This window comes from Lepidochelys kempii, chromosome 1, assembly GCF_965140285.1.
Source record: "Lepidochelys kempii isolate rLepKem1 chromosome 1, rLepKem1.hap1, whole genome shotgun sequence".
NCBI classification, from domain to species: Eukaryota; Metazoa; Chordata; order Testudines; family Cheloniidae; genus Lepidochelys; species Lepidochelys kempii.
The window spans coordinates 114,545,543-114,564,095 of NC_136380.1; positions in this window are offsets into that span (position 1 = coordinate 114,545,543).

Sequence of the window (18,553 nt, forward strand, 5' to 3'; positions counted from 1 at the left end):
TAAATACAAAGCAGTCACTCTAAATCTAAGGGCATGGCTGAGCCACCCAAGCTGAGTCAACAAGGCACCCTGTGCTCACCAACTGCTACTAACCAAGTTTCTGGTCCAGCCTCCCGGCCTATAGTCCCTTCAGAGGGTTGGGGTACACTGAAACATCCCGCATGAGCCATTGCCAATACTCCAGCTTTGCTGTAAAGCTATAAAATACAGCTTTTATAGGAAACAAGATGAAAGAATTGAGACAGTAATACGGTGAACATTTCACATTTAGAAAAGGAACCGCTACTAGGAGTGACTTAGGGAAAAATACAGTATGTTATGCTGATCATTGAACGACATAACTAAACAATACAATATACACATTAACTTCAAGCATGATCAGGTTCACTGGAAGACCTTTTGACATGAAGCCAATCAAAATCGACCACTCTTGCCCAACTGCTGAGCAGATACTTGGGCCCTTAGAACATCTGCATTAACGAATGGGTGTGATTATGTAATTCTCATCCAGATCCACTTAATACAGGGGAGGGCAAACTATGGCCCATCGGGCCTTTCAATCTGTCCTGCGGGACTGCCAGCCCTGCAGCACAGCAGGGCTAAGGCAGGCTCCCTGCCTGCCCTGGCCCCATGCTGCTCCTGGAAGTGGTTGGCACCATGTCCCTGCAGCCCCTGGGGGAGGAGGGATAGAAGGGCTCCGTGCGCTGCCCTCGCCTGCAGGCACAGCCCCCCCTCAGCTCCCATTGGCTAGGAATGGGAAACTGTAGCCAACAGGAGCTTTGGGGGTGGTACTCACAGGCGAGGGCAGCAAGTGGCAGAGCCACCTGCCCCACCCCCAGGAGCCACTGCCAGACATGCTAGCCATTTCCGGGAGCAGTGTGGAGACAGGGCAGGCAGGGAGCCTGCCTTAGCCCTGCTGTGTGCCTCTGCCACCCTGGAGCTGCTCGAAGTAAGCGATGCCAGGCTGGAGCCTGCACCCTGAACCCCTCCTGCACCCTGCACCACAACCCCCTGGCCTGAGCTGCCTCCTGCACTCCGCACCCCCTCCTGCACCCCAAGCCCTTGGCCTGAGTCCCCTCCCGCACTCCGCACCCCCTCCTGCACCCCAACCCCCTGTCCTGAGCCCTCTGCCACTCCCTGCACCCCAACCCCTTGCCCTGAGCCCCTTCCTGCAAACTGCACCCTCTCCCACACCCTGCACCCCCTCCTACACCCCAGCCCTACATTCATGGCCCTGCATACAGTTTCCCCACCCAGATGTGGCCCTTGGGCCAAAAAGTTTGCCCACCCCTGACTTAATAGAATGTATAACAAACTGGCATGATCTTAGGGAATAGAGATGTAGCTTTTAAAATATATCATATTGAAAATTTACACCATAAAGCAATAATGTGAAGAGATGGCCAACCATGGTCGGGCCTTCTGACAGACAACTTGTTGGTTGCCATAGTAGCTAAGACAAAAATGCACATTATTGCCACCCAAAGATCATAAAAAATAGCAGCAAATAACGATACATTGCTTAGACGATGTTGAACAGAAAGTGGGATAAGTACAACTTCCATGAGAACTGATGTGCTAAGGAACAATTTTAAAAAGAAGTTAAAGTCGGTTCCCTGCATTTGCTTGTATGTAATATATATATAGAGTGGGCACAGTTGTATAAATATTTAGTGTTGAGTTACCAGGAAAATTTGAAATTTGAGTTTTGCTATTAGCTTCATCCCATAAGCCTTCCTAGTAAGTAAAAGTTATAGTATCTGTACAGCGATTTCTTTACATCATTTGTCCTTACGCTCATGCTTGATAGAGCCCTGCACAAATTTATGTAATCTGTGGTTTTCATGTATGCTGTTACCAGACTGTTTCTTGAATCAGCATTGTGGTAAATGCAACGAGTATAGTACTACAAATAAAGGGAAAAACATCTGAGGCAATAAATAATTCAATGATGCTCTTCACTGAAACTAACTCTCTTTTGTGTTTCTTCACGAGCAAGAGGCACCTAAATTATTCCACCCTGAAACAGTGAGCTAGAATCTTTGTTTCTTTGAACTCTGCATGGGGATACAAAGGCGTTTCTGCTGGTTGATTGGTAGAGAGTGCTATATAGAGTGCATTGTCACTTGTAAATAAACAACATTTGTTTAAAAATCCTAACAGGAGGAAAAGCCATAGGCTAACGCATTGACTCTTCAAGCTTCTTTCCTAGCAGATGTGATCAAATTCTTGACTCCAGGTTATGTGATGATTTTCTGATGAATGTAGATTTACAGCACAGTTTCCCTTCCCTCCCTCCCTGCAAGAGACAACTGAGCTGTCAATTAGCAGAGGCTATGGCCCCTGCCAGAGGAGTTTAGAGCAGCTTAAATAGAACAAACATTATATATATAAAAACCCACCAATGTAATCTCTATGGCCTTTCATTTGAGGAAAACATATTTCTGCTAAAAGAAAAGGAGGACTTGTGGCACCTTAGAGACTAACCAATTTATTTGAGCATGAGCTTTCGTGAGCTACAGCTCACTTCATCGGATGGAGTGAGCTGTAGCTCATGAAAGCTCATGCTCAAATAAATTGGTTAGTCTCTAAGGTGCCACAAGTACTCCTTTTCTTTTTGCGAATGCGGACTAACACGGCTGTTACTCTGAAACCTGTCAATATTTCTGCTAGTATTTTTAGAACAAACTAGGGCAAAATCTGAAAACCTTTGTCCTATACAATGGGAACTCATTGAGGTTAAACCGTAAAAGTAAATACTATCGTTTCATGTGGCAGATGAGCAGCAACCCCACAAAGCCAATGCACTGTGGTATGAAGAGAAATGCATGATAGCTCCATCAGTGCAGTAGTCTGCATCACTATGCCACCTGACTCAAGTTGTTCACTCTTTGCCTCCTTTCATGAAAAGCACAGAATTTAACTCTCCTGTAAATACAACGAGTTATCTCTGAGGACTTCAAGGCCAAAGTCACTGTAAACACAGCAAAGACTATTGGGACACATCACATGTGCAACTGTTGAGAATCAGCTGGAAGAAATAGAAGAAGTGACACGTGCACCCATCTTTTTATTGCTCAGGTTGATGCTGCACTTGAACGATCAGGTAGATCTGTGGCTAAGATGGTGTCTTTTTATCAACACTTTACAAGAAGTGTGCAATTGTTTGGTTAAGATGCAGACCTTGCTACATTCATTCATGTGTGTCACTTTTAGATTAGACTACTCTCATGCATTCTTCCTAAAATAAGGCTAATACTAAAAACCATCCAAAAACTGAACTAGTGGAGAATTTGATTTCCCACTTACTCAGCAGTATTTTATGCCATGAGCCTATCACATCAGTGCTTCACAGTCTGGGTGGTTGCCTACTCATTTCTGGCTGCAGTGTAATGTGTTGGTTTTGACTTACAGTATTACTTCAATGAGGCTATTCACATGCTTAAAGTTAGGCACATGTTTAAGCCCCTTGCTGAATCTGGGTCTCAAGCCCTAGATGATTTGACACTTGCCTGTATGACAGACCCCCACAGTTTCATGCAGTGGAGATATTTAGGTCTTTTGGTTTAAAAGAAAAAAAAGGAGCTTGTAGCAGGACATCTTCTATGATTCTTGATTGGCCTCATTTCCCATCTCAGCCAAAACCCCCAAATTTGCCGGTCCTCGGGGTGTGTGAAAATTGCATCTTTATTTCTGATTTGTGGAGCATGGTGGGGTCAGGGTCCAGAAAGTGATAGTGGTGGATAATCTCATCTGGTTAATTCATAGATTATAAAACCAGAAGGGACCATTGTGATAATCTAATCTGCCTTCCTATACAACAAAGGCCATAGGGCTTCCCTGAATTAATTCCTGTTTGAACTAGAGCATATCTTTTAGGACAACATCCCATCTTGACTTAAACCGCCAGTAATCATGACTAAGGCTATGATTTAGTCACAGGTATTTCTAGTAAAAGTCATGGGCAATAAACAAAAATTCATGGGCATGACCTGTCCATGGCTTATACTAAAAATACCTGTGATTAAGTCTTGGGGGTGGGCATCGGGGTGTGTGTGTCTGTTGCTGGAGGGCCAGCGTACTGCAGCTTCTCTGGCTGGCCGGGGACCGCTGCCCAGAGCCAGCAGACCGTGGGTGCTCTGGCTGGCCATGGACTGCTGCCTGGAGCCAATGGACCATGGCTGCTCCAGCCAACCAGCTGGGAAACGCTGCCCGGGGATGCTGGAGCAGCGGTTGCTCTGCCTGTCCCGGGGGCCCCTCCTGCAGCGGCTGGTGTGGCTGTCCCGGTGCCACCTGAGCAGCTGTCCCCAGAGCCAGCTGCTTCGGCGGTCCTGGGGTCAGCTGCACTGGCCGCTTCAGAAGTCACAGAGGTTGTGGAAAGTCACAGAATACGTGACTTCTGCAACCTCCGTGACAGAAATGGAGCCCTAATCATGTATCCACCCTGGCCCCTAGTAAATTGTGCCAATGGTAAACAGCCCTGGACTGTTAACAACTTGCACCTTAATTCTATTCTGAATTTGTCTAGCTTCAACTTCCAACCACTAGATGTTGTTATACCTTTGTCTGCTAAACTGAAGAGCACATTATCAAAGTTGTGTTCTCCACGTAGGTATTGAGATTGATTCAAATTGTAGTGGACCACTGGTCCAGTTAGATTAGTCATTGTATTTTTTTTATTAATTGTGCATGGATAGATACATATAGGACCTAAAGATCATGGCAGGCTTTTTAATTATTTTAAATAAACCGAACAAAATAATTTTGAAGAAAAACATGGCTACTGATTGGCTGAAATAGTCAAGTGATTAAGCTTGTTTTCCTCCTCTTTAATCAAAATTATTGAGGGTAATCTGGAATAATGTTAACCAGCCAGTCTGCATATATAAATACTACATCCTGATTCACTGATGTCACTGAAAATATTTTTCTCTGATGAACCAAATAGGTAAGCATATGCACCTTTTCTTCCTGATTAGTTATAATGCTGAAGAATAGCACTCCCCCTACCTCCCAGATCACAGATTCCATTTCTCAGTCTGTTTGGAAGGATTATATAGCACATTCATTGCCATAATGGAGAGTGCACCAGGTAGGTATGATGAAAAGATTCAGGGCCCAATTCCCTAGTTCCACTGGACAGGGAACTCCAGCTGATTTAAACTTGAGTTCTGTGCTGAGAACAACCACAAGACATTGGCCTCACAAATGTACAAAATACATGTTTGCCCAGAGCCCCCAGTATGATAGAGCTGTGCTTAGTGCAAGGCCAGAGAGGAATGGGGAACAAATGGTGTCTTCGCAACAGCTTTTATCCCTTTCTTGAGACTGTTCAAGACCCAGGCTGGACATCAGTATGGGTTAGAACAGCCAGGGATGCATGGTACATAAGTATGTTCTAGTCATGCTCCCTTTAACTGCCCTGGGTTGTCACAGCAGATTCTCTGGTAGACTCACATCAGCTGAGCATGGGTCTAGGCAGGGTAATCCTCCTAGAGCTGGTTAAGCAAGCTTTAGGGCTGCTTTGCATTGCTGGAGAGGGCCCCAGGATCTGGACCATTGACATCCTGTTTTAATGACCATCAAGATTACTGTCTCTCAAGATACATTGCTTCACCTTTGTCAATATTTACCTCTTGGGAAAATCAATCTTGATGCTGACCTCCCAAATCAAATGGCTGTAGAAGGTTTGGCTTCTTTTATTGAACCCCATAAACACATAAAGCCATTAGAATTCCAGGTGACACTTTCCCCTCACATTCGGGTATCCAAAAGTCTATCTGAGAACTGGAGCTTTAATGTATGCTTATAAAAATCTTTCATGTATTATTTATATATTTATTTGCAGAGCTCTTGTCACCATGGCAACTTTTCTACACTGTGAGATAAATGGTTACTTGTAGGGGAATCATGACTCCAAGCACAGTCACACACAGATAAGTCTGCATGGACACAGCAGGCTTTGCCCAGATTTTCTACAGTAGTAGTTGACATTAAAATACCTTGCTTTTGTTCAATTAGAGAGAAGGTCATGTTTTATTAAACAGCTTCAGCTAATGGTTGCATATAGGCACGCAGCTCAACTTTGAATAGCCTGTTCCATTATACCTCGGTATTACAAAGGAAATGGAAAATAGGGACAACATTTTCCAATCTGGGGCCTATAGTTATGATGCTTATTCCACATTTAAGCACTTAAATAGAAGTAGCTCTGGTTTTCCGAGTTGCTAAGCAACCCCTCTTGCCACCCATGCAGGGGTTCAGTATCTTTTAAAGATAGGCCAGGTCTATTTAGAGGCCTAAATATGAATTTTAGGTGCCTGGGTTCAAAAATTTTGTGCTAGGTTTATTATTAAGGGACTATCAGAACAGAATAGGTCAGCAGACTGCCAGTAAATTAAGCATGACAATACATTAGATAATAATATTTGTTAATATTAGACATAACCTTTGATGGACTTCTCTGAATTAACTAAGGAACTTTCAGGGTTGCTTTAAAAAAAAATCATCCCAGAATATAAATACAAGTGCCAGTTAATATTGCTCTAGGATTACAATTTGGCTTCAAGAGTAATAAAAATAATACAATTTTATTATTTGTCTGACAATCAATGCCTAGAGGTACCAACTGAAATCAAGGTCCTTTGTGCTATACATAGTAAAAGACACTTCTTACCCTGAAGAGGAGAGAAACAGAGAAAGTGATTTGCCCAGATTCACATAGAAGAACAGTGGTCAAGCCAGGAACAGAACCCAGCACTCCTACCTCCTTGACCTGTACCCTATCCACTAGGTCAGTGGTTCTCAAACTTTTATACTGGTGACCCCTTTCATACAGCAAGCCTCTGAGTATGACCCCCCCTTTTTTATATATATTTAACACCATTATAAATGCTGGAGGCAAAGCGGGGTATAGGTAGAAGCTGACAGCTCGTGACCCCCCCACGTAAAAACCTCGCAATTCCCTGAGGGGTTCCCAGCCCCCAGTTTGAGGACCCCTGTCCTAGGTCACTCTGCTAGACTTCTCTGCTGCACAACACTCAATACTGACAGGTTTCATGATACAGTTCTGTGGTGACCTAGAGTCCTATTTTTGACGTCTCCGACTCAAGGAATATTTCCAAAATACCTCTGAACAACATACTAATCCACAGAGGCCTCCCTACCAACACTACAGAAAGAGGGATTCTAGGTGGACTCCTCCTGAAGGTCGAAACAGCAGACTGGACTTCTACATAGAGTGCTTTCGCCGACATGCACGGGCTGAAATTGTGGAAAAGCAGCATCACTTGCCCCATAACCTCAGCCGTGCGGAACACAATGCCATCCACAGCCTCAGAAACAACTCTGACATCATAATCAAAAAGGCTGACAAAGGAGGTGCTGTTGTCATCATGAATAGGTCGGAATATGAACAAGAGGCTGCTCGGCAGCTTTCCAACACCTCTTTCTACAAGCCATTACCCTATGATCCCACTGAGAGTTACCAAAAGCAACTACAGCATTTGCTCAAGAAACTTCCTGAAAAAGCACAAGATCAAATCCGCACAGACACACCCCTGGAACCCCGACCTGGGATATTCTACCCACTACCTAAGATCCATAAACCTGGAAATCCTGGGCGCCCCATCGTCTCAGGCATTGGCACCCTGACAGCAGGATTGTCTGGCTATGTAGACTCCCTCCTCAGGCCCTACGCTACCAGCACTCCCAGCTACCTTCGAGACACCACTGACTTCCTGAGGAAACTTCAATCCATCAGTGATCTTCCTGATAACACCATCCTGGCCACTATGGATGTAGAAGCCCTCTTCACCAACATTCCACACAAAGATGGACTACAAGCCATCAAGAACACTATCCCCGATAATGTCACGGCTAACCTGGTGGCTAAACTTTGTGACTTTGTCCTTACCCATAACTATTTTACATTTGGGGACAATGTATACCTTCAGATCAGCGGGACTGCTATGGGTACCCGCATGGCCCCACAGTATGCCAACATTTTTATGGCTGATTTAGAACAACGCTTCCTCAGCTCTCGTCCCCTAAAGCCCCTACTCTACTTGCGCTATATTGATGACATCTTCATCATCTGGACCCATGGAAAAGAAGCCCTTGAGGAATTCCACCATGATTTCAACAATTTCCATCCCACCATCAACCTCAGCCTGGTCCAGTCCACACAAGAGATCCACTTCCTGGACACTACAGTGCTAATAAACAATGGTCACATAAACACCACCCTATACCCGAAACCTACTGACCGCTATTCCTACCTACATGCCTCCAGCTTTCACCCTGACCACACCACACGATCCATCGTCTACAGCCAAGCTCTGCGATACAACCGCATTTGCTCCAACCCCTCAGACAGAGACAAACACCTACAAGATCTCTATCAAGCTTTCTTACAACTACAATACCCACCTGCGGAAGTGAAGAAACAGATTGATAGAGCCAGAAGAGTTCCCAGAAGTCCCCTACTACAGGACAGGCCTAACAAAGAAAATAACAGAACGCCACTAGCCATCACCTTCAGCCCCCAACTAAAACCCCTCCAACGCATTATTAAGGATCTACAACCTATCCTAAAGGATGACCCAACACTCTCACAAATCTTGGGAGACAGGCCAGCCCTTGCCTACAGACAGCCCCGCAACCTGAAGCAAATACTCACCAACAACCACATACCACACAACAGAACCACTAGCCCAAGAACCTATCCTTGCAACAAAGCCTGTTGCCAACTGTGCCCACATATCTATTCAGGGGACACCATCACAGGGCCTAATAACATCAGCCACACTATCAGAGGCTCGTTCACCTGCACATCCACCAATGTGATATATGCCATCATGTGCCAGCAATGCCCCTCTGCCATTTACATGGGTCAAACTGGACAGTCTCTACGTAAAAGAATAAATGGACACAAATCAGATGTCAAGAATTATAACATTCATAATCCAGTCGGAGAACACTTCAATCTCTCTGGTCACGCAATCACCGACATGAAGGTCACTATCTTACAACAAAAAAACTTCAAATCCAGACTCCAGCGAGAAACTGCTGAATTGGAATTCATTTGCAAATTGGATATTATTAATTTAGGCTTAAATAGAGACTGGGAGTGGCTAAGTCATTATGCAAGGTAGCCTATTTCCCCTTGTTTTTTCCTAACCCCCCTCCCCCCCAGACGTTCTGGTTAAACTTGGATTTAAACTTGGAGAGTGGTCAGTTTGGATGAGCTATTGCCAGCAGGAGAGTGAGTTTACGTGTGTGTGTTCCCGGGGGGCGGGGGGGGGGGAGGGTGAGAAAGCCTGGATCTGTGCTGGAAATGACCCACCTTGATTACCATGCACATTGTAGGGAGAGTGGTCACTTTGGATGAGTTATTACCAGCAGGAGAGTGAATTTGTGTGTGTATGGGGGTGGGGGGTGGGTGAGAGAACCTGGATTTGTGCAGGAAATGGCCCACCTTGATTATCATACACATTGTGAAGAGAGTGGTCATTTTGGATGGGCTATTACCAGCAGGAGAGTGAGTTTGTGTGTGGGGGGGCGGAGGGTGAGAAAACCTGGATTTGTGCTGGAAATGGCCCAACTTGATGATCACTTTAGATAAGCTATTACCAGCAGGACAGTGGGGTGGGAGGGGGTATTGTTTCATGGTCTCTGTGTGTATATAATGTCTACTGCAGTTTCCACGGTATGCATCCGATGAAGTGAGCTGTAGCTCACGAAAGGTCATGCTCAAATAAATTGGTTAGTCTCTAAGGTGCCACAAGGACTCCTACTCAATACTGAGGCTTGGAACTTCCCTCGCCCATTGTGTAAGCAACTTTGTAGTCAATTTTAATGAAGGACTGAGACACCACATTGGTTTTGAACAGAATTAAATTGCAGAAATGATCAAAATTAAAGCTGATTTAAATAAAGCATTTCCCAAGAGTACAAGATTGTCCTTTGGCTGTCTGGACTATGTGAGATTTGCAGGCAACTTGAAGGTTGCCAACAAAACCAGTCAGTTGAGTCTGCCAAGAGGCCAGATGCCGCTTTCACAGTTTCCAATCAGTGTCATGTGATTGCCAACTAAGGAGAGGAATAGGACAGCGCCATAATATTTCTTTGTGGGGGTAGATGATGCCTCAGCATCTAATCTCATCATTTTTTTCCTTCAAAGATTTTAAAGCAGTGGTGTTGTTCATTTAAAAGTATGATTTAGAATACTATTAGAATATGATGTTGGTGGTCTCATCCTAGTCCTCTGTGATTCATGTTACTAAAACACCATACAAGTTGGCATAACTCATGCTTGGCAGTCTCTGATCAAGAGGCCCAGGAATGGAATAGCACAGGGGCTGCAGATCAGGTTACAGACACATTAGCAGAGCTGTGTAGGGAAAATTTGTGCAACACCTGCCAAAACTATGCCTGGCTCGAGCTAGTATTGATAATCCGTCATTTTCATAAGCGCTACATTCGCTCACAATTTTGCATAAAATGAAACAGTGCATGCTATCAGCAAGAGGAAAATAGCCTATTTGTAAGTATTTTAATTCTCTCCTTAAAATAAATTCAAGGACTTTCAGAAGTGGACAAATAGAATTAATGTTTTGGCATTACAGCTGTGCAAAACATTCTCAAAACATGAAGCCAGATGATTTTTGCCTTTTAAAAAGCCAATTATAATCATGCAAATATTTGGCATCTATAGTCTCGCATATGCATTGGAGGATCTCATAGCACTTGAAGAAAACAAATATATAATCAAAATACTTTTAGAAAGAAAAAACCCATACTCCCCCCAAATTGGAACTGTCTGCCTATTATCACAGACCAATGAAACCTTATTAAATTCAGCTGTCATGTGGAGAGAAGCAGATCATGTGCCTTTCTTTAGGTATAGTTCTTGGGGAAATCCTGGGAACTATAGGCCAGTTAGCTTTATTTTGACACCAAGTAAGTTACCTGACAAACCAGCACATCTTCTGAGAGGAAAAATCATATCTCTAAAATCCATTGCTCTTTTGAATATGTTGCAAGGTAGAAGTGGTTGATATACTTTACTGGACTTTCAAAAGTCTTTGACTAAGGGAGAAACCTCTCTCTTCCTCTGCATGCAACCTCTTATGTAGACCTTGGAAGGCTTCCAAGAGTCATTGCATTTAGACATATTCTCCTCTCCTATAAATAAATTTCCCCACCAGAAATACTCATTTTGGTATAATGAAGCTACTTCCATCTCCATTAGGGTATTGGGAGCTGTTACCTGAGCAACCCTCAAAGCCCTCCATAAAGCTTTCAGATTAATATCCAACAAATACCCCAAAACAATACAAATCCCAGCTTCATCAGACTGGCATTCTAAACTCAAAACCTTAACCGTGAGTTTGTATGCTTTAATATCAGTTATAGCGACAGATTGAGACAGTCAGATGTGCCACCTTCCATGCATGTGGGGAGTTATTCTGCCTTAGCACTGGTGACATCCCTGTAATGCTTTCTTCCATCTCCGGCTGGCCAGAAGACCTCCATCCCAATATGATGGACCTGGCCTTGACTGTACACAACCTTGTCACCTCCCATATGAACTACAGCGATGCAATGTACCTGAGCGTGAAGCCGTCTACCCATAGGAAACTCCCACTAATATAAACATCTCAGCACATCACCTCAGCAACACAGCCTACCACAAACACCTCAAATCTTTCCTCTGCTCTACACTGGCTTCCCATAGAATATCAAGTCAAGTTCAAGGTCTCAGTCCTCATCTTCAAGGCACTCGATGCCTTGGACCCCCTGTATCTAAGAGATTGCCTAAAAACTCTGGGATGAAGAGCATGGCTGGCAACTTTGCTCCTCATGCACAATAGAACTCCCTAGAATAAGGATAAAGCTGGTCTGTGCAGAAGACAGTGCTTTCTTGGGAGTTAGTCTGAAGCTGTAGAATGAACTTTCCCAGGAACTAAGGGCCAGCACATACCTCACCACCTTCCACTACACGTGCAAGAGGTACTTGTTCATCCCTGCCTTCTCTAGCAAACGTATAACTTCATGTACATTTATGTAAACCTTACTAAAACAAAACTACTGCACTGTTTTGATTTTTGCCATTTCAATGAGATTTTTGCAAAATAAAGATTTAAGTTCCTGTTAACTGAAAGCGTTTGACACAGCCTTAACTAGGGAGTCATAACCAGCACTTCCATAATGTACTTATATGGCCTCCATTGCTGTAATATCTCAGCACTTGTGACCCAGGAACCTCTTAGTGCCAACTGGCAGGGGGATCTCCTGAGTCTGGTATTTACATTGTAGCTCACCAAAAGGGGGCCATGTGAGGTCTCTAATAAAAACTTGTGTCACTCTGGTCAGTCATATCATTGTGAAATGTATGTATCAATACTAGATAAAGAGTTCTGTATTTATACTGAAAATGTGTGCTTAAAGTCTGTGTTTAAGGACTGGTCACCAGCAAAGGTGAAAAATGTTTTTTTTTTTGTCAGACAAGAATTGTTTATCTATGTGGCTTTTTAAAATATAATACAAATATTGTATAGTTCACAGTGGGTCACTACTCACCAGTCTGAACTGAATGCAAATAAAGGATTACAACTTCAAAGAAAGAAAGGTAAAGGGAAGAAATAAATGGGGGGAGGGGAAAAGAAGCCTCTCTTGAGGTAATAATAGCACATCAAAGATTTGCTCTATTATATTTGTGGGACAAAGACGACACTCAGACACCCTTCACTGAGGAAGTAAGCAGACAGTGAATTTTCTTCATGGAAAAGAGGTGTCAGCCAGGCTTGGTTGAAAATGTTGAAGAGAACTTTGGGTGAGAAAATTCTTTGTGGGGGGAGATTGCCGGTAAGTTTCGTGTCCAGAAAGCATGTTATGATTTTATTCTATATGTAACCATGCTACAAGGGGCCACAGCAATGGTTCCCTCAACCCACCTAGCAATATTGTTAACCTATCCAACTATACTCTCAGCCCAGCAGAAGCAGCTGTTCTATCTTGGGGCCTCTCCTTCTGCCCCTCCACCCCCACGAACATGATACAGTTCTGTGGTGACCTAGAATCCTATTTTCGACGTCTCCGACTCAAGGAATATTTCCAAAATACCTCTGAACAGCATACTAATCCACAGAGGTCTCCCTACCAACACTACAGAAAGAGGGATTCTAGGTGGACTCCTCCTGAAGGTCGAAACAGCAGACTGGACTTCTACATAGAGTGCTTCCGCCGACATGCACGGGCTGAAATTGTGGAAAAGCAGCATCACTTGCCCCATAACCTCAGCCATGCGGAACGCAATGCCATCCACAGCCTCAGAAACAACTCTGACATCATAATCAAAAAGGCTGACAAAGGAGGTGCTGTTGTCATCATGAATAGGTCGGAATATGAACAAGAGGCTGCTCGGCAGCTCTCCAACACGAGTTTCTACAAGCCATTACCCTCTGATCCCACTGAGAGTTACCAAAAGCAACTACAGCATTTGCTCAAGAAACTTCCTGAAAAAGCACAAGATCAAATCCGCACAGACACACCCCTGGAACCCCGACCTGGGATATTCTATCTACTACCCAAGATCCATAAACCTGGAAATCCTGGGCGCCCCATCATCTCAGGCATTGGCACCCTGACAGCAGGATTGTCTGGCTATGTAGACTCCCTCCTCAGGCCCTACGCTACCAGCACTCCCAGCTACCTTCGAGACACCACTGACTTCCTGAGGAAACTTCAATCCATCGGTGATCTTCCTGATAACACCATCCTGGCCACTATGGATGTAGAAGCCCTCTACACCAACATTCCACACAAAGATGGACTACAAGCCATCAAGAACACTATCCCCGATAATGTCACGGCTAACCTGGTGGCTGAACTTTGTGACTTTGTCCTTACCCATAACTACTTCACATTTGGGGACAATGTATACCTTCAGATCAGCGGCACTGCTATGGGTACCCGCATGGCCCCACAGTATGCCAACATTTTTATGGCTGATTTAGAACAACGCTTCCTCAGCTCTCATCCCCTAAAGCCCCTACTCTACTTGCGCTATATTGATGACATCTTCATCATCTGGACCCATGGAAAAGAAGCCCTTGAGGAATTCCACCATGATTTCAACAATTTCCATCCCACCACCAACCTCAGCCTGGTCCAGTCCACACAAGAGATCCACTTCCTGGACACTACAGTGCTAATAAACAATGGTCACATAAACACCACCCTATACCGGAAACCTACTGACCGCTATTCCGACCTGCATGCCTCCAGCTTTCACCCTGACCACACCACACGATCCATCGTCTACAGCCAAGCTCTACGATACAACCGCATTTGCTCCAACCCCTCAGACAGAGACAAACACCTACAAGATCTCTGTCAAGCTTTCTTACAACTACAATACCCACCTGCGGAAGTGAAGAAACAGATTGATAGAGCCAGAAGAGTTCCCAGAAGTTACCTACTACAGGACAGACCTAACAAAGAAAATAACAGAACGCCACTAGCCGTCACCTTCAGCCCCCAACTAAAACCCCTCCAACGCATTATTAAGGATCTACAACCTATCCTAAAGGATAACCCAACACTCTCACAAATCTTGGGAGACAGGCCAGTCCTTGCCTACAGACAGCCCCGCAACCTGAAGCTAATACTCACCAACAACCACATACCACACAACAGAACCACTAACCCAGGAACTTATCCTTGCAACAAAGCCCGTTGCCAATTGTGCCCACATATCTATTCAGGGGACACCATCACAGGGCCTAATAACATCAGCCACACTATCAGAGGCTTGTTCACCTGCACATCCACCAATGTGATATATGCCATCATGTGCCAGCAATGCCCCTCTGCCATGTACATTGGTCAAACTGGACAGTCTCTACGTAAAAGAATAAATGGACACAAATCAGATGTCAAGAATTATAACATTCATAAACCAGTCGGAGAACACTTCAATCTCTCTGGTCACGCAATCACAGACATGAAGGTCGCTATCTTAAAACAAAAAAACTTCAAATCCAGACTCCAGTGAGAAACTGCTGAATTGGAATTCATTTGCAAATTGGATACTATTAATTTAGGCTTAAATAGAGACTGGGAGTGGCTAAGTCATTATGCAAGGTAGCCTGTTTCCTCTTGTTTTTTCCTACCCCCCCCCCCAGATGTTCTGGTTTAACTTGGATTTAAACTTGAAGAGTGGTCAGTTTGGATGAGCTATTACCAGCAGGAGAGTGAGTTTGTGTGTGTATGGGGGTGGGGGGGATGTGAGAAAACCTGGATTTGTGCAGGAAATAGCCCAACTTGATTGTCATGCACATTGTGTAAAGAGTTGTCACTTTGGATGGGCTATCACCAGCAGGAGAGTGAATTTGTGTGGGGGGGTGGAGGGTGAGAAAACCTGGATTTGTGCTGGAAATGGCCCACCTGATGATCACTTTAGATAAGCTATTACCAGCAGGACAGTGGGGTGGGAGGAGGTATTGTTTCTTATTCTTTGTGTATATATAAAGTCTGCTGCAGTTTCCACGATATGCATCTGATGAAGTGAGCTGTAGCTCACGAAAGCTTATGCTCTAATAAATTGGTTAGTCTCTAAGGTGCCACAAGTACTCCTTTTCTTTTTGCGAATACAGACTAACACGGCTGTTACTCTGAAACCTGTCATTTGTTTCCAATAATCATACTAATTATCACTTGTATCTCTGTTCTTTAATAATAAACTTATTCTTGTTTTCATTATAACTGTATCTAAGTGCTGTGGTATTAGGCAAACTGGCGGTCCACAGCTGAATCTTACTAGCTGGTGTGTACTGTTCCTTTGGGAATGTCTGGCCTGGTAATTCTGTGAGCGTTCAGTGGACAAGGGGCTGGACACTGCAGGGAACACTTGGAGGACTCTCGGGTTGGTGTGTGCTATCTCTAACCTGCAGAGGGAGCGAGGCTTGCAGGGGCTGGAAGGTAGGGAGTGCTTGTGTTGCCAGAAGCTGGTGGTTTCAGGGAGCTGATCCTCAGCAATCACAGACAAGACTTCCTCACACTAAAGGCAGGTGGTGGTGAGGTGCCGCACAACCCTAGGTATGCCTGGGGAACAGCACAGCACGATCTGTAATGCATTTATCCTTACCACACCCTGTAAGGTAGGAAAGTGCTATTATTCCTATTTCCTAAGTGAGGAACAGAGGGTCTAGGCGCTTGCCCACCTGTGTAAATTTACTATTATACTGCTATGGCTGTACCGTGTGACCTCTGTGACTGAAGTCAAACAAACAATAAAAAGGCCACTGTTATTACAGATAAGAGTATCCACATGGGGAGTTACACTAATATAACTAGAGCAGTATAATTATGCTGGTATAGTCATATCAGTAAATTTCCCCATGTAGACAAGCCCTAAGTGATTAGCCCTTGATCACACAGGGAGTCTGTGACAGAGCAGGGAATTAAAACCAGATCTCCCAATTCACAGGCTTTGTGCTCTCACCCCCAGCCCGTCTTTCCTCTGTGATTAGTCTGTGTAGTAACATGAGAAGGGACTCGTGTGATTTGACTCAGTGTTTCAAGTGGCATTAAATTTAAATTAGATCATAATGGTTGTGGATTGATCATCAGCAAGCCAATTGGTAGTTATAAGTCATTTAATGTTTGACAACTGTATGATAGATGTCCCTTTTAAAAGTTTGGCCCAATACACATTAATCTGGCTTCCAACTTTATTCCCACATTTACATGTGCAAATAGCATTTCTCCATATAAGTAAGGTTTTGGATGGATAACTAAACAAGCTGAGATGCAAACTTAGCAGTTTGACAATGCCTTCTTTTGCAAATACAGTTTTCTGTGAATAAATTTAGAAGTTGCATTTGAAAATATAGTCTCATGTGATTTAACAGATATTCAGTCTCTGGAATAAGACAGGTTCACATTAGCAATGATTAAAAACCTAGCATCATACAGTTTGTTACTGTAGAAAGGTGGATCCACCGCTGGAGTGCCCTCTCATGAATGGGCATGGCGTAGCAGGGTTTTTCTCCACCTGGCACCCCTTGCAAACAGCCCCTCTGGTGATCTGCCTCTTCCTGTGACACAGCCCTCTGCCCAGGTCACAATCTCTTTCCACCTTTTCTGGGGTCAGAGTCCTTTAACCAGTCCAACAAAAATATCAGGCTCAGCTACCTCTCCTTCACAGGTATACCTCAGTTTGAATGTAATAGTCTCACCCCTTTCCAGTCCTGACCTCCAGTCAGGCTCAGCTGGCCACCGTCTCTCACTCAAGCAAGCTTCAGCTGTAATGTGACCTCTTCACATCTGTCCACATTCTGCTGTGTCTCACTTTACCCACAGCTTAGAGCTGGCACAGTTCTCTACCTTCCCAGGGTTTCAGGCAGGCCATTGTCCTGCAGCAGCACCTGATCTTCACAGAGGTTTCATGCTCATTTCAGGAGCAGACAATCTGCTTCTCTGACCTTCCAGCAGGTCACTTCACGGACAGCACACTCACTGCATCATCTCCCCTGGGTCTTCTCCCATATGACCCTTTTCTCATCTAAATTCTCCCCTTCACCTGGCCACACCCTCCTTAGGTGTAATCAGTGCCATCAGCACTCTCAGACTCGTTTAGCCTTTTAGGTGCCAGGGCAGGACTTACAGCCCAGCACTGTTACATAATTTTTCTATATGTATGTTCTGTATGAAATTTATCTTCAGTAATTGATTACTTATTTTATATGAATTAAATGTTTTATTTAATCTAAATTAAGTGTACTTGACACTCTTAGTGCCACTAAAACGAACAGGCAAATGAAAACCACCCAGGAACATATAATCCTAAATCAAATTTATTTTGGGCACAGTTTTGTTTAGATTTTTTTGCATACTAATATTTTTAATGGGACCCAAGGAGCATGCAGTATGCTTTTACTTCAGAAGATGAATATCTTGTACAAAGAATCTGTTACATTTGCTCGTTGTGTGCTTCTACCACTTGCTAGTGAATAATGTATTAAGCTTGTCCAGCCTCCTTCTGTTTGCCAGATGAGAGCTGCAGTGGTTTCTTCTTATTCATTTATACTCAACATTCAAATAATGTCATATTCTAGCCCTGATGCAGTCATTGTTGAAAAAAATAATCACAGAACTGTCTGAGCTTTACATTTCTACACAAAGAATGGAAAAGGCTTCCATTCCTTGTCTATCAACTGCCTGTAGCAAAAGGTATTTCCATGTTTATACTAATAGAAATATCTGCCATGTGTGGACAGGTATTTTCCTCTATCTCCCTATGAAATGCCAATTCCATCAGCAAAGGTTTCACATTTTTATACTGAAGACATCTGTTGTGGCACTATTCTCTATACTGCTGTTCTATCTTTGTTGTGTTTTTCAAATATTACTTTATTACATTGATCTGATAATTTAGGACTAAGTATTGCAATGATTCAAAAGAGCACCCTACTAGACATCCTTTTACTGTTGTTATTATTATTATTATTTTATTATTACTATTATGCTTTACCATATCCAAAGA